At 31.2% G+C, this 26,840-nt stretch overlaps 2 long non-coding RNA genes across 2 annotated transcripts; one reads left to right on the top strand and one right to left on the bottom strand.

The window, feature by feature from the left end:
* Positions 1–1,989: 1,989 nt before the first annotated feature.
* LOC143079941 (uncharacterized) lies at positions 1,990–6,408 on the bottom strand. The gene is made up of 3 exons (XR_012979553.1): positions 6,226–6,408; positions 3,452–3,539; positions 1,990–2,758 (listed from the first exon to the last, which is right to left on the bottom strand). It is a non-coding gene; the product is annotated as an uncharacterized LOC143079941 (long non-coding RNA).
* Positions 6,409–19,488: 13,080 nt separating this feature from the next.
* Positions 19,489–24,129, top strand: LOC143079942 (uncharacterized). Its single transcript, XR_012979554.1, has 3 exons — positions 19,489–19,844; positions 22,294–22,386; positions 23,443–24,129. It is a non-coding gene; the product is annotated as an uncharacterized LOC143079942 (long non-coding RNA).
* The last annotated feature ends 2,711 nt before the right edge of the window (positions 24,130–26,840 follow it).

Here is a 26,840-nt window from a genome sequence, read left to right as displayed (position 1 = left end):
TTTCCATGCACTTATGTTGAAGTTGCTGATTTTTTTCAAAACTACTCTGGCTAAATAGAGCCATTATTTTGAAATTGTTAACTAAAAAGTAAATATTGTTTCAAATTTGAGTAAAGATTGATCCGAACTCCTTCGTATACTTAATGTAAACACGTTAAAGCTGAAACTCGACCCTTGTATTAAACTTTACCTAGGCTTGAATTCCCAATGTATAAATATCTGTAAAAATCCATCTGTTCTAGGGAAATTCTAATTTAAACCCAATTTAATAGCATGCAAATATCGTTAAGATATCAAAATCTGTAACCATTATGGTAAGGACTTACTTGACAATATAATACACATAAATCTGAAATTGTAGAATCCAAGATTCATCAGAATCTAGTACCCAACCAATGTCCGTTCTTTTGACTGTAGTTTTCAATAGTACTATTTTATGAATATTTTAAAAAGTTATTGTTACATCATGAATTACAAACACTAAACAAACATGAATATCTTATGTTGTCACGGTCTATACTAGAAATGTTTGCCTTAAGTTAATTACTAGGGAAAATAAAGTCTACTTTACCAAAGTTATTATTGTGGTAGAGTTTAAAGTTTGTAAATATCTAACCATTATTGAAATCAAATTGGGCGAGTACTGTAAACTGTTTACAGTACTCGTCCAATTTGATTTCAGTAATGGTTAGATTGTTTACAGTACTCGCCCAATTTGATTTCAATAATGGTTAGATATTTACAAACTTTAAACTCTACCACAATAATTTCTTTTTCTTATTTCCACATATTATAAATGCATCTGAGTCAAGTGATTAAAATTATATACTTATATAGAGTTATTTTCTTTCAGAACGATAGGTCATTCTTTCGAAGAATCAACCCGGACGATACCAAGTTTCAATGAAATATGCTTCAAGGCATAAAATAATGACATGTGTAAGGTCATTGTTTTCCTTGATAAAATGCAAACTATAATTTACTTAAACATTTAATTCGTTTGATAGTTTGTTGTTGCGATTGGGGAATTTATTTTTTCATGTTCCATCTTTGATAGATTTAGGGCAGAAACAATCCTTTCCTCCGTATATTAGACTGAAATAGTAAAAAATCGCCATTGACGCGCATTTTAACTTTCGAAGAAAATAATGTGAAATTTTTTTTTTAATTTGAAAGAAGTTTGAACATATACATTCGCATTCGGACTTTTTAAATGCCCATTTATTTAGGTGTGTGAATTTTTCTTAATATGCTTATGAGGCAATGTGGTGTATAAACAGTCTCCGGGACAAGTTTGCAATTCCGCTGAGTGCAAAAGTTGTCACCTTAATTTTTGGAGTTAAGTCAAAACAAAGTTGATAACTTGGTTGGTATTGGTTCCCTGATATTTGTCCTAAATTTTTTTGGATCTAGCACCACTGTTGAAAAAGTTATGCCCCTTTTTTCAACAATTTCCTCAGAGGAAAAGTACTTCAAGGGAAATCAAATTTCCCTGAAGGAAAAAGATTTTTCCTCAAGGGAAATTGTTTTTTCCTCAAGGGAAAAAGATTTCCCTTAGGGAATTTGCTGCATAATTATTTCCTTTGAGGAAATACTATTTCCTTAGAGGAAATTCTTTTTCCTTAGAGGAAATTCTTTTTCCTTAGAGGAAATTCTTTTTCCTTTGAGGAAATTTGCAGCTTCAAATTTTCCTTGGAGGAAATACTTTTTCCTGTGAGGAAATTTGTAGCTTCAAATTTTCCTTGGAGGAAATACTTTTTCCTGTGAGGAAATTTTTGACAAACACTTTTCCTTGGAGGAAAATTCAAGACAACAAATTCCTCTAGGGAAATCATTGTTCTTCAAATTTCCTCTAAGGAAATTTCTGAAGATCAAATTTCCCTTAAGGAAATGTTTTCCCTTATTTTTACTTGTTGAACATTTCTTCACTACACCATGTATACAAACAGTATGAATATAATAATAACAAGACTGTATAATTGATGCAAATGATATTTAAAACTTTAATAAATGTTTGACTCAACATTTTAATGACATTGAAAATAATACAGTCTGACTATTTAGATCTAGGTATTGTTTATACTTTTTTTTATAAATTTAACTTTGATTTATAATTTTTTTTTGGAGCAAATGCTTCTATTTTCTTTGTAATTGTTTCAATGCAATACATTAATAAGCAACCAATTTGAATGTCATACCATTTGTGGTGTTCTAAAGAATTTGTTTATATATTTGCAGATTAAATAATAAAATAAACACTTTTCGTGTTATTTTAAATTAGAATTTCTTCTGTTTCAGCTTGTGTACAGTTATTCAATCCACTACGTAAGAATTCAGTGAATACATTATTCCATTCACTAAACAATTCCCTTCAATTCTAAGAGAAATAATTTTTGCAAATTGTTCTTCAATGATCTTCTTCTGTATATTTGATATGAGGGAGCGATGTAAATGAGTGGATAAAACTGGTGTTCCTTTTTTCAACAACAAAATAGTATTTGTTCAGCATTCTCCTTTCTTTTGATTAAGATATGTTGTTGCTTTTATGCAATAGTGTTTTTGTGTATCTATGATAGAACTCCATTTTGTTTATGGTCATTATCATGTGATAATGTTGAAATTTCCTATTTCTTTTTTGCAGGAAAGCACACATTCCATTTCAAATTAATCCAATTATGCACTATGTAAATAAATTTCAACTATAAGTTTCCTCTTCAGTAATGACCTATTGATCATGAAAACCAAGATGTCTGATCACCTATAAATACACAAAATAAACAAATAAAATGTTATAAATGGAGAGAGAAACAGCAATAAATGTTTTTCATGTGTATCTTTCCTTATTAAAATACATTAAGTAAACTTGAACTCGAGAAAAATAAATAACTGCGATGTAGACTAGAAAGTATAAAATGCCAAATAAAGTATTAACGAAAAATTAGTTGATTTACAGAAGTCAAGTCCCTGTTTGCAGGAAATTTACATCATTGGTTGTCTGGTGGAGAGTTGTCTTATTGGCAATCATACCACATCTTATTTTTATATAACCTTGCCATATTCCTATTGTGCCTGTCCAAAGTTCAGAGCCTGTAGCTTTTGTCAGTTTAGTCTGACACTAAAATTTAGTGGTTGTTGTTGTTGTTGTTTCATACCGGTCATATTTATTTTTTGTAATTTATTTTGTTATAAACTAGGCAATTACCATGATTAGTTTTAGTTTGGATTGTTTCAATGTTTCATCTTTAGGTCTTTTATAGCTGCCTACTTTGACTATAGTATAGGGTATGGATTTTCTCATTATTGAAGGTCGTAACAGGCCTACAATTGCTTTCTCAAAGCCATGATAGTTTTCATATTTAATATACCACATCTTTTAATTTTTATAGTAATCATGATACTAGTAATCATCTTTCAAGTTCAATAACTTTTTTAAAATTAAAAGGTGCCTTACCATTTAGGTTTAGTTGGCTTCTGCAAATTTTACATTGCCTATCATTTCTGCTGTATATAATTTCTCTGTATCTTCTATAGTTCTTGTCCTATACATAAAAGAGTAAAAGTTGAATGACATCTTGCATCAATATTTTTTTCTGTTTAATGTACATTAGGTTTATTAATGTGTGTTTAATAAAAATCTAAACCATGAGTGCTTGATAAGCTTCTTGCCCTTATAGCTGGTCTTTAAGCTTTAAATGAATTTTAATGATCGACTAAAAAACTATGAGCACTGTGCAAATAAGACCCCTGCCCTCCAAACAAAACAAAACATGCACAAACAGTGGTATTTATTGACATAAAACATGTATATAATTTGGCTCCATTTATAGATATATATCTCAAGTGACTATAAGTTTAAGGCTGTGATTTTTTTAACAAATCCATAAATTTCTAAAACCTTTCAAAGTTTTTGAAAATGGACAATTTTAAAATAACTTTGCAACAACTAAAGTTCCTTAACTCTGCATCTTATAAAAAAATATACATGATAAATAGGGAATGATACTCCAGCTTGCATATTATTCAAAGTTTTAAAGGAACATAACTGAAGAACGGTAAAAGTTTTACTACCAAAATTTGAAATTGATCCGATTAAAATTGTGATAAAAAGTATTTTTTTAAAGTTTAATAAAATTTGGTTGAGGGAAACTTAAGTTAGAAGGCCGAAACATTTTTTTCCATTTTTAAAGAACATAACTATAGAATTTAGTAAAAGAGACACTACCAAAATTCAAACTTAATCTGTATTTTGTGATGATAAGCATTGTGTATTGATTTCATAACATTTGGTTGAGACAAACTAAATTTTAGAGAACAGGAAACCAAAAATTCAGCATATTTTCCCCATTTCTAAAGGGGCATAACTCTGATACTCTAGTACAGTAACACTGACATCACCAAAATTCAAACTTGATATGAGAATTGTGATAACAAGCTTTTGTAAAAGTTTAATTGAATTTGGTTGAGGCAAACTAAAGTACTGTAAGAGAACAAAAAACAACTTTGGGACAGACGGACAAACGATCTGACAAGTGTTAAACATTATGTCCCCTCCACTTTGGGTCATAACAATAAAAAGGGAGTTTGTCAAGATATAAAAACAATTCACCAAAGTTTCATAAAAATTTGTGAAAGCATTCTTGAGACTATCCTAATCCCAAGTCATGATAGTACAATGACATAAATCAGATTTTTTTTTAAATTAAAAGGAAAATTATCATGTTTATGTTATACAAAAATAATTCACAAAGTTTCATGAAAATTGCTCAAAGCATTATTAATAGTATACGTACTGGAAAAATCCCCGCTTTTATGAATAAAATCCCTAACTTTAAATTAAAAATTTAAAATCCCTAAAAATTAAAAAGGAGCTTAATTATCATGATTATATCAATAGATAATTCACCAAAGTATTATGAAAATTTTATGATTAATGTATTCTAATTCCAAGACTATCTAAGACATGGTTTGTTTGAATTAAAAAAGTTGGAATAAAGTACCTGCTAGAATTCAGGAGAATTAGACCAAATCAGGATATCTTCTAGATTATCAGACAATTGACTGCACATAGAAAAGGAATTTTCTTTTTTCTTTTTTCTTATTTAGCTATTTGTTATCTCTGTCCTTAATATATACTGAACTAAGCCATTTTTTCACATATTTTTTTTGTTTTTTCTCTCTTGTGACTTGTTATTTAACATAACAAAAAAAACCAAAGGCAATGAAAGAGAAACTGACAATGCCAAGGCAAAACATAAGATGCAGAAAAGAAAAACAAAACAAAACACTAAGCAACACCAACATCACCAAAAAACTAGTGTTGAATTCATGTGCTCAGTCAGTCAGTGAGAGTTCGCAGATCCTGACCTACTATATCTATGCTTAAAAACCTAAAAATCATATAGTTCTAAACATATTTTGTAAATTTATACTTGATTAAAATGTTGTCATAAATAGCATAGACACCTCTGAGTTTTGAGAACCACATGTGTTAATTGTGCGAGTATAATCATTGATAATCATGCACAAGATTGACTTTTAAAAGCCTATATATTGAAATTTTCTGAAAATATTGCATGCATTTATTAATATGACCAATTTCAAGAAATGCACAAAGATGTGAGATGATTTATATAATTGTAATTTCAGGAATTTACAGTAAAGGCTTTTATCCTCACTGCAATTTGCACTTTTCCTAATTCAGGAGCCAGAAGTTATGGCCTTTGTGACCTTTGTATGATTTTTATTTTAGTTTCTTTTTTTTATATTGAAGAGTTTAGTATGACGTCCATTATCACTCAACTAGTATACATTTTTGTTTAATGGCAAGCTAAAGCATGCCTCACAGGCACGGATCCAGGGGGGGGGGGGCTGAAGGTTGGACATGTTGGAACCCCCTTTCTTTATTGGACGATCAATGCATTTGAATGGGGACATGTAGTTGGACACCCCCCCCCCCCCAAAAAAAAAATTGTCCTGGGTTAGGAACCCCTCCTTTATATGACTAGATCCACCCCAGTCTCAGGTTGCGGGATTTTCTCGTTGCAATGAAGACCCATCGGTGACCTATGGCTGTTATCTGCTCTTTGGTCATGTTGTTATCTCTTTGATACATTCCCCATTTCCATTTCCATTTTCTTTTCGGTTCTATTATAAATATTAGAAACGAGTTTGGCGCCTTTACAAAAATATAATTGTCTGTGCTGATAGGGGAGTATGTGTGCATACCAATATTTAAATTTTCTAGGCCTTCTTTTTGAATATTTTGTGCATTTCTTGGTAAAATACTGTCAGACCTCGAGTGCTGTTGTTTTACAAAAACGGTCAAGTAATGTAGGGGAAAGAAACTAACTAAAAAGACCAAAATAAGCCACAACTAATGGGGGTCTCATTGGGGGTTCTGTTCACGGATCCCGCTTATAGTTACTACTTATTTTTTTAGATTCTCGCATGATGCCATCCCGCGTACACTATGTGGGTCATTTTCAAAAAATGTGGATATTTCAGTTGTGAAATAACAATACAAAAAAATATTCAATTTTCAACTTTAATATATGAAATTGAATAGTTTAACAACAATACAACCTGAAATAAAAATATGCAATCTTAAATGCTACTACAAAAATATTTTAAAAAATAACATAGAAACAAGTATGGGACGCATGTCAACTACATAACGGATTTAGTTTCGGTCCCTAATTTTTTTTAATAATATTTACATTTTGCTTGATATATATTTCCATAAAAATCATCACACTTTTTTCAAAACAGTTAACATGGTTAAAATAACACTTTTTAGAAACATATTTTAAAGTGAATTTAATTCAGCATTGTCAACTACATAACGCTTTTTGTCAACTACATAACGATTCACTGCGTTATGTAGTTGACCGTTATGTAGTTGACCTATTTGTGGTTTTTGGATGTTTTTCTTGACCCTAATACTACCAGATAAATGGTTTTTATTGAATTAGAGTCAGTATTATAGACTTTGAATGATTTATGTAAAAAAAAATATCTATGCCAAAATTTATCAATGTTTTTGCCGTTACAAAGTTGACATAGAATAAAATTACGGAGTAATTTGTACTCACCAAAACTAATCTACAATGAAATGAATCAATGATGTCATCCTGTAACTTTAAGCACGTCATCAGAGGATGAAGAGTAAGTAGAGAACACTTCCTTAGTTACAAGGGATATAATCAGTTGTTTATTGGCAACATTATTTCATTTGTGTTATGTAGTTGACATTTTTTTAAGTACGAAATGAAAAGAAAAAAAAAATGCTAATAAAATCTAATAATTCCCTGTATTTGTGTATACATACCTGCAGTGATACCTATATATTTATAATAACAAAAGAAAAATAATAATTTCCGCTGGGTATTAAAACCAGCATTTAAAAAAGACTAGTTTTTCAATTTCGTACAAGCAATTTTGGGGTTTTTGGACCCTTTGAAACCCACTGGAAGCAATTTCTGTAGCTAAATTTCATATTGAATTTGCTGGAACTTGTTACACACACCAAAAACTAAATGGTGTATCTAAAAATTGGATAAAAATATTTACACTTTTTTAGAAATATTGATTGTACAAGAAAATCCACATTTTTTGAAAAAGGCCCATGTAAGTGAACAATTCTGCTATTTTTGTAATTTCCCATGTCCCGCTAAACTTCATTTCGCGTTTTCACGGCACAATAATTTGAGGGAGGATAGGACCTTTATCGGGACTGCGGGATCGGGTGTTTTTAAGCTCTGGATTTCGGGATTGACCCTTTCGGGATACGATAATTCTTTTTTCGAATTTCGGGACCTCTGGATTTCGTGTTTTTTAAGCCCGGGATTTCGGGATTTCGTGTTTTTAAGCTCGGGATTTCGGGATCAGTACCCCTCCTACCCTCCCTCATAATTTGACTTTCATGTGTCACGTTTACAAAAAAATACGCCTCGACAATCCCGAGTCCCGCTCAGACCCCCCTTATAGGTACATAATGAATAGTTTACTATGTATTCAGTAGTCGGGTCAAATACACATGTATACACTTTTAGACGACCTTAGATTCATTTCACAGCGAAAATACTCATTTATATTGAACATTTTAGATCACTTTACATTTAGATTTTATAACTTTTAAAATAAAGACCATATAGATTTAAGATCATTTAATCGAAAGATTATAATTTGTCAATGCGCAACTGTAACCAGCCGTACTGATTTTTTTTTTTGCATTCGTTAAGTGGGGGGTGCCGATCCCGGATCACGCTTACTGTTTTGTCACATTCCCGTTTCCCGCTTACACTATGTACGTAAGCAATTCTCATTTTTTTTGTCATTTCCCAGATCCCGCTAGACCTCATTTCCCGTTTTCACGACACAATAATTTGACTTTCACGTTTCACGCTTACAAAAAATCGGCAATCCCGCGTCACGCTTAGTCCCCAATGAGACCCACTTAAGTTAAAAGTGCCGGGAATAGAAAAGCATCTGGACTTTTTAATAAGTCTGTATACCGGACCTCTTCTCTATTTTGGGATTGAAAAAAAAATCTAAAGTTAAAAATGCGGTTTTGAGCCTATTTCTTCTTTTTAATTTGGTAACACGTTAAGCCATTAGTGACACTAATATGGTATATTACCAATAATAAGGCCATATATTTCGGTGTGTAGAAATACCGCAAAAGACTTCTTAGTGCACTAAGAAGAAAGTTTTTGCATTATGATTAAGGACACTAAAACGATGTTTTAAGATCACAGCGAACATGAATATAAGAGGATATGATTAAATACCTCAAATCTATAAAGTTAGGTATCAATAGATTTTGTAATTTTGAAGTTAAATGACTTTTTAATCAACGCCTGCCACTCGCCACGTGACCAACGGTTTATTGCAGATTCCCGAATCATCATGTTCAATCAACCTAATCCAATAAACAATTGTCTTTTGATCGTTACTTATTGATTAATCAATGGTTGTTAACCTAACGGTTTAGCGTGGTATAAATTCAAGTTTATGAAAGAAAAATAAAAAATAAATTTTGTGTTTTAAAACTTTGCCTTTGTTATATATATTTAGTTTTTAAGGAAATTGCTATGCAAGCTTTTTTTTTATTTAAAGAACCCTATTTTGAGATAAAAATTGAGAAACAAATGCTTTTGATATTTCATTTCCTTACTAACAACACAAGAGTTTACATACTATCATTATTCCTTGAAAGACATTTGAGAGTATGTGGTGTCCATGGGGTTCTTCAAAATCCGATTACAGAAGTAACATATAGAAAAACTCCAAGAGTAAAATTATATTACGTTTTAAAAAGAAAATTATAGAATAAATCATAACTGTCTTCTATGAACGATAACTTTAAACTGGTGTCAATGCTTTTTTTTTAACAATTCATCTTTATTTCAACAATTGAAGATGAATACCATTTTATTTTATAATGTAATAAGCACTATGGGCAGGCGTGGATCCAGAGCTTGAAGTGGGGGTTTGGGGGAGGGGTTATGTGAGAAATGTTTAAAACACTAGAGAAGTTTTCATGTTATACCAAACCATATGTTTTTCAATAAATGGCACACTTTTTGTTCATCCGGCATATGGTTACTCTAAATAAAATTTTAAGTATTAATTTTATAAGGTTAATTATTTGATTACAGATCGTATCTACCCGTTTTGCAATTGTTGTATCACTCTAAGGGAGGCTAATAAAGATATATATAATAAAATATAGAGATAGCAGCCTTGGATTGTCTTAATTAAATCCTTTGGTCCTCTAATTATCAAGTTACCCTCTCGCTTTAACCCCCCTAAATCCGCTAATGATGTGGGAAAACTAAATTATTTAGTTAACTTAATCATATGACTCTTAAGCCCGTTCTGTCATTATTAAGAAACGCTAAAGAACGGAAATGTATGATTTTAAGATTTGGAAATAAATGAAATTGGTGTCACAAATGGTATGTCTGCTTGTATTTAAAATATTTTATAAATAGATATAATGCTCATATACATAATTATTAACGGTTGTTTTACTTCGCTTATTTATAGCATTTAACAAATAACTTCGTATTCTTATTTTCGGCATCAAATAAAAATAATGGAATAAATATATAGGAAGTTCCAATCAATAGACAACGTACAGAACAGAGCAATTCGATATTACTTAGGCGTTCACAGATTTGCACCAATTCTAGCACTGTATGGGGATACTGGATGGATACCAAGTCAGTTTCGGCATTGGGTGAACATTATTCGATACTGGAATAGGCTTTTATCGTTTGAAGACGACCGATTAACGAAAGTGGTGTTCAATATGGATTATGATCGTTGCACAAACAATTGGTGTAGTGACACTAAAGATATTTTCACTAAACTTAATATGTTACATTATTACGAAAGTAGAACAATGGTGGATTTAAAATCTTTTGAACAAATTGTACGAACTTATTACAGTGATATATGGAGAGAGTCCTTGATAAATAAACCAAAGCTACGATCTTACTTAAACTTTAAAACAAACTTCGAACTAGAGCACTATGTAAAACTAAATCTTACGAAACACGAACGATCTGTGCTAGCCCAGTTTAGATGGGGATTATTACCGATCAGAATTGAGACTGGTAGATATATTGGGGAACCAGTAGAAAACAGACTATGCCGATTTTGTAATTCTCAAAATGTTGAAAGTGAGCTACATTTTCTTATAAACTGCACATTTTATAATGATATCAGACAAACTGTTTTTAGCGAGATATTAATGGTGCCTGACTTTACGCAACTAGATGAGCAGGGAAAATTAACATTTCTAATGGTGAACCATCCAAGGAAAATAGCTAAATATTTAGCAGCGTCACTTTTCCGTAGAAAACAAACAGTTTACTCTAGTTAACATTCTTAAACTTTTTCACAAACATTAGTTGAATAATATATGAACTTTTACAAGCGTTAATTCTTAATCTATAATTATCTGTATTTAAATTTAAATTGGCAATTGACACGTGATATTAGAACATTTATATTGAACTAACAGTAAAAGGTGACTTATTGGTCCATTGGGCCGGGTGTATTATATATGTAATTATATTTTGTACAAATTTATGCTGATTTACACATGTCACTATAATAAACAATTTACTTACTTACTTACTTACTTTATATTTTAAAAGACAAGGAAAGTGAATTAAAAAATATATACAACAAAAATAAGCGAAAGGAGATGTGGTACGGCTGTCAATGAAACACCTATCCACAAAAGTTAAAAATGAAGAAGATGTCAGAAATAAATTGGTCATAATTTATTTACAGTCTAAAACATCGAAGGGACTAAACATCAACCTATACATATTTATACTTGTAATGCATTTGTATATAAACATCGAATCAGAAATATGTTCCTTTCCTAAACATGTTTAAAAACATTGCTGTGATAGTTATCAAAAGTACCAGGATTATAATTTAGTACGCCAGACGCGCGTTTCGTCTACACAAGACTCATCAGTAACGCTCAAATCGAAATATTGATAAATGGCATAGTTCTTAACATTAGAAAAATGAATGAAGTATTGGCAACTGGACGTTAAGCAACCAAATATCAATCCTCACTTTTCCGTGAAGTGTTCACAATTATTTGTCTTTTTAAAATTAAAAGGATGAAAAATCCCAAACTGAAAAGAGTTGAAAATACCCTATTAATTTAGAAGTTAAAAATATAGCAGACAGAATAAATACGGCAAAAACAAACAAATGAAAAAAAAAAATAGAGAACAATTTGAAATACCATATACATGTTTAATCAGTATACTAGTAGATTATTCACGGGCCAAGGTTGAGCGAACATGAATTGCTATCGATTATACTAAAGGTGACAATCAACTTTTTGAGGCACGTGTCGAGAAAACATTAGAAAAAATATAATTTAAAATTATGAAAGGAGTAGGTCCTTAGTGCACATTTTTGTTCTTAGTGCACTAAGGAGGTCCTTTGCGGTGTTTCTACGGACCCCATATATTTGAAGCTGTTCAAAATTCTGTACATTATAGGTACGTGTATCAGATCGGACAATAATTTTCATATATATAAAAAGAATTACTGTATAAGTTATCTAGTATGAAATATGTCCACTGGACCGACCGTGTAAGTGCTATATATATTATATCATGTATATAGCCAGTCAAAAAGATGTGGTATGATTGCCAATGAGACAACTATCCACAAAAGACCAAGATGACACAAACATTAACAACTATAGGTCACACAAGGTCGTTAAAAACTTCCATTTGTTGTTGTCCACTGAAAATAAGCTCATAAAAACACGAATCCCCGTTTACTCAATTCCACCTTTATTTGTTAATATTTCTTTATCTTTTTCTTTTGATTTTATCATATCTTTTTTGTGAAATATTTTGTGTGGTCGAACATGAAATTGCCTCCGATGCTACAAAGAAAATTTGTTTAATGTCATCTGTTGCAATATATGCTAAGTACTACACGTGGACAGGATGTTCCCCAGAAAATAAGTTATACACACCCCGATATAACCCCGAGGGTACACGCTACTGTCATATGGAAAATTACTGGGTCACCTGTAAGATGGTAATCAGCCATGCAACTAATTAGGTTACTGACCATGTCACTTCAATTTAAAAAGTTTATCGTTAGATATCAAAATGATAAATTCATTTTAATTAAAAATTTAAGAACTGAAGGATTTATCATTAAAATGAAGTGAAATAATTCAACCAAATCGTATATAGATTATATACATATTTTTTTTTTATCTATGCCGGAAAGAATTGAAAAACTGTATTTATAATTTTTGATTTGTTTTATAGAAATCTGTGTAGGTCTCATGAAATGGAACTCACGCAACGCATGCCTAATTAAGATTTATAAATTTATTGAAAAATATAACAAAAATTTAGTTTTGATATTAAATTAAAGTTACCTTTCCGCGCTGTAATTTATTTGATATGACATGAATCAAGCAATTTTTGTTGAGGGATTTATGGGTTTGTCCATACAACGTATAAAAAAAGAAGTGTATGTTATTAGTATTTCACATGCCTTGTTTTCGCCTTGAAGCTCATTATTCAGAGTGTTTCAGACAAGATGATGAAAATAACGTGCAAGATACTTTTTTCGATCATCGTGAAGAGACAATTTTAATTCCCATTCCTCGATGCACTCTACCCCTGTTGAATTGTATTTTTATAATTCCTCGTGCTTTTAATTAGCCCCCCCCCCTTTCGTGGTTACCGTTATGCTAACAAATACCCGGGGCTTGATTTACATGTAAAATCATGGGCGGATCCAGCCATGATAAAGGGGGTTCCAACTACATGTCTCCATTAAATAAGGGGTGTCGTTGCCGCTGGTTTTCTACGGTTACCCCACCCTTTTCATATAATTTAGATTTCAAAAGTGTATACCTTATTCATATATTGTGTAGGTTAAAATGTTATCTTTTCCCATATTGTTTGCGTTTTGATTGGTGTGTAATGCAACAGTGCAATACCTAAGTGTCAAAAGAGAGTTTTTCCCGACCTATTCACATTTTTTTAAGGTTCCTATATACAAGGTGATAGGACGTTCGGTTCCGTTGGAATAGGTTACCTTTTCACGCTATGCCTTAAAACTTTTCCTGATGCACAGGTAACCTATTCCAACGGAACGTCCTATCACCTTGTATATATAGGAACTTGAGAGGATTCCCGAGATTATCATTTATGCAATAATAATAATAATAATAATAATAAATTCTTTATTTAAAGAGGGTAACTCAATTAGAAATAGTCTAATTTTCATTGAGGCCCTCAAACAAAATACATGCATACAGTTAACATTCATACATTCATACATTAATTTACAATATATATTACTAGTATATACACAATTCAAGCATTGAAATATACAAAGGGTAATAAATGACAATATTTGATATAGTTTTGTTAGAGGAAAACAAATTAGTTGACTTGCATATAATTTTCAAGAAAATGATTATAACTATGTTTCTTGAATAATTCCACATTAGGACATTTCTTTATTTCGAGTGGTAAATTATTCCATACTTTGGTTGCAGAATAATGAAAAGATTTTTTATAAAAATTTGTATTTGGTCTTGGAACAAAAAGATCATTATTAGAGACAGATCGTAAGTTGTGGCGTTGCACATCATCAATATTTAGTATTGCTAAGTAATCAGATGTTAGCCCATTTACAATTTTATACATTAGAATTGATTGTTGGTATTTTATTCTTTTGGTAAAAGATAGCCATTTTAAAGAAGAAAACATGAAATTAGATGGAATAGAAATATCGCATTCCAGTATAATTCTTGCTACTCTTTTTTGAAGTTTTATGATTCTATCTGAATCTTTTTGTAATAAATTCCCCAAACTGAACTACAATAGTCTATATATGGTAGAATATATGCATTATAAAATAGTTGCCTTGTGTGTATTGGCAAATATACTTTAATTTTATATAAAAGTGATACTTTAGATGAGATAATTTTACATATACGATCAACATGATCTTCCCAGCTTAAATTTTCATCAATGTCTATTCCAAGTAATTTGAAAGAATGGACATTCTCAATACATGTTTCGTTGACGGTAATACATAATTCTGATAGTTGTTTAAGTTTTTGTTTTGAACCCAATTTCATACACTTAGTTTTTTGTGCATTGATTTTCATACTGTTATTGTTACACCAAGATTGTATAGCATTTAAATCATTTTGCAATATGCTGTTTATTTTTTCAATGTTTTTATCATGAAAATGCAATGTTGAATCATCAGCATATAAATCCATATTGGATTGTTTAACATGAAGTGGTAAATCATTTATATATATTAAAAATAACAGCGGACCTAAAATAGAACCTTGAGGCACTCCATACTTTACAAACGATTTATCAGATTTAATGTTAGCGTATTGGACTTCTTGTTGTCTGTCAGACAAATATGATTTTATCCAATCTATTATATGTTTTCCGATATGATAAAATTTTAACTTTTCTAGAAGTATGGCATGGTTAATAAGGTCAAAAGCCTTACTGAAATCTAAAAACACTGTACCAACTATTTCTCCATTATCTAAATATTTTAACCATTCGTCAATTAGTTTAGTTAGCGCTGTTTGGCAGGAATGACCTTGTCTGAAACCTGACTGGGCGATATGTAACAATTTTTTATTGTTAAGGAATTCATATAACTGTGTACATACATGTCTTTCGAAAATTTTAGATATGGTATTCAAAATAGAAATTGGACGATAATTTGAGGGAATATCTCTTGGTCCTCCTTTATGTATAGCAGTTACTCTTGCAAGTTTTAATTTTTGCGGAAAACGATTTGAAGTTATACTTTTGTTTATTAAAAAAGTTAATGATGGGGATATTATTTCTGCACTTAACTTTAAAAATTTGGGACCTATTCCATCTAAACCTGCGGATTTATTAATATTAAGATGTTTTAGTTCAGAACACACCTCTCCAATGGAAATGAGTTTTAAATGAAAATTTTCAGTTTTCTTTAATTTTTCACTAGTAAAATTTTGTAGCATAGAAAAATCCATATCTGAAGTATTATTTCCAATAAGTTTTTCAGCTACGGATGAAAAATGAACATTAAGAGTATTTACAATATCTTGGTTGTTATAAACCGTTTGATTTTCATACTGCATTTTAGGTGGAAAAATATTATCCTCTTTTGGATTTAACTCTTTAATATGATTCCAAAGTTCTTTACTATTTTTGGAACTAGTTATGGCGTTTTGGTAATATTCCTTTTTTGCATTAAATATTAACGACGTTGTTTTATTACGCCACTTTTTAAAGTTTATCCAATCTTTTTTTGAATGATACATATTCCTATATTGAATGGAGTTTTTAATTTCTTCATTAAACCATTCGGCTTGTTTAAATGTTTTTACTCTTTTAGTTTTCATTGGTGCATGCTTGTTTATAACTTGATTAAAAAGTTCATACCATTTGTCGACAGCAATATCAATATCATCTTCCATTTCAACAATATGAAAAGGGGTTTGATGTAAGTCTGTACAAAAGGCATCTTCATTAAATTTTTTGAAACACCTATACTTTATTTCGATATGATTTTCTTTTTTTTATCTTTATATTGATTTTTCTATTTAAGCAAACAGGATAGTGGTCACTTAAAGCATATGAAGGTACATGACAATGGACAATATTTTCAGGATTAGTAGTGTAAATATGATCAATTAGAGTTTCAGATTTGTCACAAATACGTGTTGCAGTGGAAATTTGTTGTTGAAGATTAAAATTGTTTATGAAATTGATCCATTTTTTATTCTCAATTTTAATCAAGTCAATATTAAAGTCCCCCATTAAAATTATCTCTTTGTTTTCTGAAAGAGCTGCATTAAATTCTTCCTCAAAAAGATCTATCCAGGACTGAGGGGAATTTGGTGGTCTATAAATAGTACAAATGAAGAAAGGTTTAGATTTTGGAAATTCTACCTCTAACCATAAAGTTTCTAATGTATTAATGGATAAATCAGATCGATTTTTAACTGCAATAGAATCTTTGACATAAACCAATAGGCCACCACCATCCTTACACTGGCGATCTTTTCTGAAAATTTTGTATCCCGGCACTTTACATTGTTCATTGTTAATGTCAGGTTTTAAGAATGTTTCAACTAATCCAAATAAATCTAAATATTTGTTGTTTATAGTAATTATATTTTTTAACTCGTCAAATTTAGATAAAATATGTCTAACATTAAGGCATACAGCATTGAAACCTTTACATTTTAGATTAAGACAGTTTTTTTGATAATGTTTGTTTCTATTACAATTAGGTTTTGAGCTGAGGCTATTAGCATATTTACCATTTTGTGATTTTTGACAATTTTCTGTAGAACTTTGGTTTTTAAAATTCTCAGCTACAGACATACATTTTTGAGTACATATATATTTTGATGTATTACAATTTGGACATAAATTAAGAAGTATATCGAAATTGTTATGAAGTAGTAATGATTTACTATGATTTGATACTTTGTCTACAAATTGAAATACATCAGATTTATCCTAAAGTGTGTGACAGTCTTTACAATGATGACCATAAAAGCCACAATTAAAGCAGATACCATTGGATGTCTTTGCAATGGTTTGTCTTTTACCATGCTGTTCATTACTTTCATTATTGGACTGAGAAATAGTTGTTTGGTTGAAAATGTTTACAACTTTGTTTATGTTTCTAAGTAAAAGAATTGTACCCTGATTAGTGAGGTGTATTCCATCACGGTGGTAGTAAGAAGAAACGAGATCGCCGCCTCTGGAGACAAATGCATCTGTTTGTTTGATGATTTTTAACTTATGTTCAGTAGAAACCCTGTGTAATATTGCATTATAAATTTCTGTATCAACATTCCGTCTTGGACAAATCTCAGATACAGCAATGTTTATGCCTGGGTTTATCCATTTGACAGTTTTTATCATATCATCATATTTTTCTTTGAAAGCTTCTGGATGTATCCTTGACGAGGCATCATTCCCACCAACAACTAAAATAATACTTTTGTAATGTTGTATATTAGATTTTTTAATCTTTTCTGTTAATGTTGGTACTGTTGCGCCTCTATTTGTTCGTATGTGAACATCTTTTCCAACTTTGTTTGCATCGATGCCTTTAATTATGGAACTTCCTATTATCAATGTTTTTCTTTCCGTTCGTCTGGAAATATTTGAGAGTTTCTTATGGTTGTATGTGATTGATCTATATATGTCTTTGATGTATTGGCTGTGTTGCTGTTAACACTACGATAATCTATATTTTCATTTGATTTTTCCACTTCAAAGTTTTTGGCGTTGTACTGTGTACGGCTTGGTAAATCTTTTACTCTATCGGCGAGGCTTTGTATTTTGTTATGAACGTGACTAAAATTTTTGTCCTGGTCAACTTTAACCAACTTGACACTGTTTTCAATGTCATATAAATGTTGTGTCTGGTGTTCGTCAATAGTACACATTTTTTTTGAAAAAGCGGTAATCCTATCGTTGACTTGATCGATCTTATTTTGGAAATCTTGTTTGTCTTCTATACATTGTTTGTCTATTGATTTAACGAGTTCAAATAAACTGTCGGTTTTATCTAATAGTTGATGTAAAAGTGATTTGACAGAATTTTCATCTTGTGTGATATTTTCACGTGCATGTAACAATTCATTAACATTCTGTAATGGTTGGCGTACTGTATCGGAATGAATTTCTTTTATATCTTCTTTCTTTTTTATGTTACTGTTATCTTTGGTTGATATCTCAGAATTTTCTTCATTGATATTCTTATTTTCCGTGTTTGAACATGTATTAGATGTACATGTAATAGACATAATAGATTTAGCTTGCGAATGTTCAATGTTTTCACATGATTTTTCATTTGTCTTGGTTGAATTTGAATGATTTTCCTGTTCCGGAAAGTTTACAGAAATCATGTCATAAATGCATTTATTAAGCATATTCAGATCAACTGGTTTTCCATTGATTTGATAGTTTTTCATACAGTTAAGTACTTCTGGAAGATGATCATTGATGAACACAAGTAACTTTTTTCCATTTACTAGTAAGGACGAAGTTGTATGGTACATATTTATAGAAAAACAACTAAGTTTTATATTTCGGCCTCGTGTATCAAATCCTTCACATTTTATTTTATATTGATCTTCAACATTGACAGTTTCTGATTTGTCAAATACCTTTTTGTATATGATGTTTCCTTCATTTTCTTTTCTTTTGTTATCATAAAAAGTATTTAGTGCCCATCTAAATGATTCATAGCAGCTAGCGCTTAACCATATTCTAAGTCCACCGCCTGTTAGATTGTATCGAAAATGCTCATTTTGGGTTGCATCAAGTTTCTTTTTAAGAGATCTTTGTTTATTTAATGAATAATCTTTTGCAATAGTTTCATTTGCAATTAATGTTTGTTCACATTGAAGAGATATGGACGTCGCCATTTTTAGAACAATAGTTGCTAACGACGCAACAATTAAAAGTTAATTTGTGACGTTCTGTTTCCTAGATACTGCAGTCCATACAAATTCAACGATGTAGAGATTTATGTTCTATTCATTTTTTCTATGAAAATTAGCTAAGAGTGCAATAAATGTCCTACCAGAAATAAGCGAATATATCATCCTTTCTGTTGTAACTTTTTTTCCCTGATTTATATTGTGTCTGGACACTTTTTCGTCTAAAAACTACTGCCGAGGTGAAGCCGATTTTTTTCCAACCTTCCATTTTGCCTGACGTCACAATCAATGATTGCTCACAAAATGCTAGGGGAGGCCAACCCCGGATTCCATCCCCTTCGACCCGCCACAGAATACAGATATAATTGATAATTGTTATTTAAAAGTCATATACTATAGCCACTATAGTACTAGAACCGAACACCTGTTTTCGGATATATATATATACATACACCACATCGTCCTATGTCTATATAGCTGATTTACCGTAAATAACTGCGAGAAAATGAATAATACACAAGTTGATAATTGTCTCTTCTCTGCTAATTTTAATGTGCATGCAATATTCACTCTGATTTACTTGTGAGACCACCGACACTAATAATAATTACCTACAAAATAATAGGTGCTCCTTTACTGGGAAGAACATTTCGGATCCGATCAATTTATTGGTTCCATTCCCCCATTCTACACTTCTCCTTAGAAAAAATGCCTTGCAATGCGTCATAATTATCTGGACTACTAACTTACTTCCATATAACTTCGAAAACAGACTATAATCTATTTCACTGGATGAGATTGGGCTCACGGATTTTTTAATGGATTGGTAATTTTTATTTATAGCACAAGTTTACAAAGCAAGATTAATCACATTTTTCACCCGGCCTACAAATCAAATGGTTGCCTCCTTACTGACTTACACCTACACAAGCTAAAAAAACATATTCATGGGGGGTTCAGATGGGGGATGCTTGCCTCAGTCATGTTTCTGTGATTCCCTATATAATCAACAAAATTTTTCACACAAAAAGGGGGGCAGGGATTTCTCCTTAATAAGAAATCTCTATTTTCAGCATAAGCTCATATAAATTTGCCTTTTGAAGAACTGAAATAAATATGAGACGGCTAATGATTTTTCAGATGCTTTACATTAAAATACATCCATGTGACATTCACAATTATATATAGATCCAAATTTAAAAAGCTATTTTTTTCAATATTTAAATAATGTAGGATCAAATCTTGATACATGTACGTAGTTGAAATTGTTAGCTTTAAACATGTTAAACATTAAAAAATGAACACCCAAAGTTTAAACCACGTTTAAACATAAGAATGACCATGTAGTCTTTATTAATGTATGCTATTGCTATGAAACTAGGTCATTGTAGGTAAACTGTCATCTATTCCCTTAAATCTTTGTTCCCAGTCACCCCAAGTTTGATTTAAATTAGTCAAGTATATCTACTCTATTAGGTCTCTAGTTTGGATAGTTAATAACTTGCAAATTACAAATGAATTAAAATCATACTCCTCCCAAATTTATTTCTTTAAATATTATGGATGAAATACATGTAGCAAGTAAGGGATGAAATTAAATTGGATGAAATGTGGCATTTTTTTTTGATAAAGTAGTATGTCGTCTGATGTTGTCAAACTTAATTATAGACCCTTAAGGGGCGGATCCAGTCATTTTAAAAAGGGGTGGGGGTGGGATTCTAACCCAGGACAAAAGGGGAAGGGGGGGGGGTCCAATTACATGTCCCTATTCAAATGCATTGATTATCCAAAAAAGGGGGGTTCCAATCCCTTGAACCCCCTCTGGATCTGTGCCTGCCCTTTAAAAATAAAATTATCCTTATTTTGAGTTAAAGCTTATAGATTTTTCTATAATGCTTCTCAGGGGCGGATCCAGCCATTTTAAAAGGGGGGTCCCAACCAAGAGCAAAGAGGGGTTCCAACTATATCTCCCATTCAAATGCATTGCTCGGTAAAAGAAAAGGATTCCAACCCTCAAATCTATGGTCAGGTTGTTGTCTCTTTGACACATTCCCTTTTTCCATTCTCAATTTTATCATGTAGTCGTCGTTGTCCCAGGACATTTAGTTTTCGCTTAATAACTTTAGTACAAGTAATAGAAATCTATGAAATTCAAACACAAGGTTTGTGACCAGAGTTTTGTTCAGAGTTTAGGAATTACATGAATTAGGGGCCAATATTAAACTTTGTTTGATTTTATAGAAAATTGAATTATTGGAGTTCTTTGATATGCCAAATCTAACTGTGTATTTAGATTCCTAGTTTTTTGGTCCTGTTTAAATTGGTCTACCTTAAGGTCCAAAGGGTACAAAATTAAACTTATTTTGATTTTAACAATATTTAAATCCTTGGTGTTCAGATTAATATGCTGAATCTGAATATTTACTTAGATTTTTTTATTATGGGCCCAAATTCAAGTTGATCCAAATCGGGGTCCAAAATTTTACTTTGTTTGATTTCAACAAAAATTGATTATATGGGGCTCTTTGATATGCTGAATCTAACCATTCATTAAGATTTTTGATATTTTGACCCATTATCAAATTGGTTCACATTGAGTTCTAAAAGGTCCAAAATTTAACTTTATTTGATTTCACCAAAAAATGAATTATTGGGGTTCTTTGATCATGTTGATATGCTGCATCTAACCATGTATTGAGATTTTGAATATTGGACCATTTTAGAGGTTAATTGTCAATTTAAAATTTTTAAGTACTTGGACCGCATTCATTCTGTGTCAGAAACCTATGCTGCATCAACTATTGAATCACAATCCAAATTTAAAATTCAGAGTTGTATTGAGCTTGAATGTTGTGTCCATACTTGCCCCAACTGTTCTGGGTTCAACCTGTACGTTTGTATCAAGCTGAGCCATGCATAGCATTTTTATCTGATTTATATATTAATTTGAAATTTTGACAAGTGAGACACATACAGATTATACTGTTAACAATATTTCAGAGTTTAACGTAGTCAAGCGAAACAAATTTTAGAAGAATAGTTGAATCATGTCTTTGTTGTCAAATGAAAAATTAGTACGAACACAAAGAAAAAGTATGGGAATGTTTGTTTTTTAAACTATTGACCAGGGTGAAAGTCTTTGAAAGTCATGACTGGCAAAAAGTTTGTGAAATGAAATAGCACAAATATTCCATTCTTTTTAAATATAACTGAATATAAAGAAAAACACAAACTGATGTTTTATAATAGTTTTTACCCTTTTTTATGTTTTATAGGACAAGAAATATAGAAAAATGATGAAAAATATAAACAGTTACAATAGAAATGAGCGCAAAACAAGATAAACAGAATACAACAAGGCCTAAATGGTAAGACCACTTCTATATACTGTAAATTCAGATTTTTCAGGGAAGGGACAACTTATTGTGATTACAAAAAAAATCTGCATAAAGATCTATATAGTTACATGATATATATATATATATATATATATATATATATATATATATATATATATGTTTCTGTTATCAAAATATGATTTCTTATTTTTGCGATACTCACCCAGTCACATTATTCGCATTACTAAAAAGTTTCGATCGATAATTTCTGAATTACAGTAATAAAAGAAATTGCCTTTGAATGATGACTCATATAAAAATAAGAAAATGTGGTATGGTAAATGAGTGACTTATCCACCAGAGTTCAATGAAGCGGATGCAAGAAATTAAAGGCCAATCATGGGCCTGCCTTCAATAATGAGAAAACACTTCCTTTATAGGTCATCCATTAAAGATCTCAACATATAAAGATTTAAACAATCCAATTTAGTTCAACATGTTCAAAGTCAATAACAATTAATAAAAAAAAATCATGCCTAATATAAAATATTGTTTGTTTCTTCAATCCTGACCGACCCTGCAAAAATGGCCCTACTCATAAAATTTTATTGTCAAAACTAAGCCAAATATTATTTTATTCATTTCTGATTTTCGGGCTTGCCGGATCATCCGATAATATTCAGGCTTTTGGGAAAAATAAAATTATTTACCTACCTACCTACCCACACCTGGCTTGTCAGAATAGGGATTAGGGAAACAAACAATATATTAATTTAGGCCTCATGTCTGTGAGCACTCAACCTGACCATAATATAGGACAGTGGTTCAAATATTAACACAACATATGAACATTCTATAACAACTATTGCAAGTGGCTCAACTTTAAATATCACTGCAAGGCACTAAACAACGAATATTAAATCTTGGACACAAAGCACTGAAATAAGAGAACTCATAAGCATGACAAGTAAGAATATCAAATGAAAGTTTCTCAAAATGTTCATTAAAACATGATAAAATAAGCTTATTTATATTGCTGTTTTTTTCTCCATTTATAACATTTTTTTTTATTTTGTGTATTTATAGGTCAGATATCTTGGTTTTTATGATCATCAACAGGTCCTGCAGGTCTATACTGAAGAGGAAACTTAATTGTTAATACTTTTCTACATAATGTGCTAATTGGATTATTAATGTGAAATGAACTCAACTGTTTTTCTGGAAAAAGAAATAGAAAAAATCCTTCAAAATTGCTATAAACAAAATGGAGTACTATCAAAGAACACAATTGTGTAAAATGTAACAACCTACATTCATATTAACTGATGGATTATGGAGAAATTAAGAAAAAAAATAGTATCTTTGTCATGTTTGTTGTCGAAATAAACACCTGCTTTATCAATTCATGTACATGGCTCCATCATATCAAATATACAAAGAAGATGTTTGAAGAACATACGTTGCCAAAATTTATTCAACCAATTGAAGGAAGATGTCTTGTGGATTGAATTATTTATGCACTGAACTGTTATGTAGGGGGTCGAATACACAGCAGCTGAAACAGAAGACAAGTTAATTTGACATGAAAAGTGTTTATTTTATTTAATATGCAAATATGAGCACAATATTAATAACATCACAAATGATATGATATTCATAGCGTTTGGCTTATTATTGTATTGTCTTAAACATGCTAAACAGTCAGCCTTTTGTTTTTGTATGTTTAATACTCACCATGAAAATTTGTATTACAGTATTAAAGTTTTAATTATCTTTTGTATCAATAATTCAGTCTAGGAGAAAATATATTAATACTGTTTGTACTGTTATGAAACTTCCATAGAGGAAAAACATTTCCTTAAGGGAAATTTGATGTTCAGAAATTTCCCTAGAGGAAATTTGAAGATCAATGATTTCCTTAGAGGAAATTTGTTGTCTTGAATTTTCCTCCAAGGAAAAGTGTTTGTCAAAAATTTCCTCACAGGAAAAAGTATTTCCTCCAAGGAAAATTTGAAGCTACAAATTTCCTCACAGGAAAAAGTATTTCCTCCAAGGAAAATTTGAAGCTGCAAATTTCCTCAAAGGAAAAAGAATTTCCTCTAGGGAAATAGAATTTCCTCAAAGGAAATAATTATGCAGCAAATTCCCTAAGGGAAATCTTTTTCCCTTGAGGAAAAAACAATTTCCCTTGAGAAAAAATCTTTTTCCTTCAGGGAAATTTGATTTCCCTTGAGGAAAAGTACTTTTCCTCTGAGGAAATTGTTGAAAAAAGGGGCATAACTTTTTCAACAGTGGTGCTAGATCCAAAAAAATTTAGGACAAATATCAGGGAACCAATACCAACCAAGTTATCAACTTTGTTTTGACTTAACTCCAAAAATTAAGGTGACAACTTTTGCACTCAGCGGAATTGCAAACTTGTCCCGGAGACTGTTTATAGAGTAGAAAAATCAAAACTTTGAACAGATTCGATTTGTTTGATTTTTGATTTTTGGTGTTTTAACGCCACTTTTAAGCACCGCTTTTGGGCTGTTTCGTGGCGGCCATATTTTATTTGTGGAGGAAGCCGGAGTGCCCGGAGAAAACATCCGACCTTCGATAGGAAAACTGACAATCCTAGTCAATTAATATTGGAGTCGGGTGCACCCGCACGAGCGGGGTTCGAACTCACAATTTCAGTGTTGACTGGCTAGTGATTACAGTAGTAACTACTTAGACCACTCGACCACCGAGGCCTCGAACAGATTCGAAATCACAAATATAAGCATGTAATTTATTAAGTACTTCCAACGAATTTTTGACACCCCAAAAGTAATTAATTCCACTATTTTCAAAGGCCTTATTTTAACAATTTATTATCAGGTTTGTGATTGTACTTAGTGTACTTGTAAGTATAATAGATAGTTGTTTAGTAGTGGAACAATGGCTTGAAGATGAAATAAATCTATATTTGTATGGTGTTTTGTGCAGCTTCGGAAGCCAGTACATAGTTGGAGCTTTCATTGTATTTGGTTCTGCTTGTAAAGAGGTAGCTAAGAGTTTATGTTTGTTGCAGATGTCATTTTCCGTAAATGGAGTAAGTTGGAATGTTGGTGAATTAGTGATTTCCTTTTGCAGAACCTCAATGTAAAATTTACGTCTAACAATAATGATATTATTATCAGCCTTATCAGCCAGGACAAAAACAATCAAAGTACTGAAGTACTGAACAGCGGATGACGGCAAGTTCTTGTGGATGGCCACAAGCACTTGTCTCAGAAAAAAATCTCATCTCTATCCCTGAAAGTGTGTTAATGTACAAAGATATATTTTTTTTCTGAGACAAGTTCGTGCGTGGATGATGAATAAATGATAGCAAATTCAACGTCACCGTAATACGTGATACAAATCAGTATACTCTGGTTTGTTGTTATATATTATATTAATATTTGTATATAACAGTTACATGTATATATAATGTTCATCCATTTGTATATCATTCTATTCTACTATTCTAATAATAGTGCAGTGCAAGTGCATGGTGGACACTCTTCTGTAATAATTCGATTTTTCTAATAAATTGAATTTTAGTATGCATTCATATTTTCCCGCAAAACGTTCTTGAGATATTCTATCGCATGATTTAACACAATTTTTCTGTACGTGTGCATAGATATTAATGATTTTTTACTTATATATTTATATTTCTAACGACAAAACATTTTCAAATTATTAATCTATGTTCTAAAAAAATATTTTTATGAGTATTCATTGAAGAAATGAATTTATAACAAGCGATAAGGAATGATATTTTGCACTCGATCATGTCCGCGTATTTATACGATCGGTTACCAGTCAAATCTCTGTGGCAACAATACAGTGGAATGCCCTCACGGTCATCGCGATCTAAATATTGTTACGTGGCGATGTCTTTTAGCTTATTTTTGATACGAGAAATAAGGCTATTATGGTTGTTGTTGGGAGTGAAATGTTCTTTAAAATGTTGAATACGAATATCATCTATGTTCATTACTGAATTAAAAAAAAGAATCTAAAGATTTTTTGTCAGCTTTTTCTCGTTTTATCCATTTTGAGCAGTAATTACGGAGTGAGTCGTTGATGATGTTACGACACTCATTCCGATTATTAATTGACGGGGGACGATATTTAGGTCCTTAACCATTACATGTATTATGTTAACTGAGGAATGATTTCAACTCACGGTCATGAACAATGTTAAGGTCTCCTGTTCTTGCTCGGACACACACTCCATTATCTAGTATATTATAAGAGCATAAACCTGAAGCGAAGGGAGGCACTCTACTGTCTGCACACGGCACTAAAGACAAACTTTGTAAAAAATAAAATTGAGAATGGAAATGGGGAATGTGTCAAAGAGACAACAACCCGACCAAACAGCAGAAAACGTACAAGTAAGTGAAGGTACTATACTCCACATCATTAGACATGTTTCAGAATTTAGTCTATACACAAGGGTAATGATA

The sequence above is a fragment of the Mytilus galloprovincialis genome, chromosome 6 (assembly GCF_965363235.1).
Source record: "Mytilus galloprovincialis chromosome 6, xbMytGall1.hap1.1, whole genome shotgun sequence".
Classification (NCBI taxonomy): Eukaryota; Metazoa; Mollusca; class Bivalvia; order Mytilida; family Mytilidae; genus Mytilus; species Mytilus galloprovincialis.
Note: the sequence above shows the minus strand (reverse complement) of the source record. Positions and strands in the feature narration are given on the sequence as shown.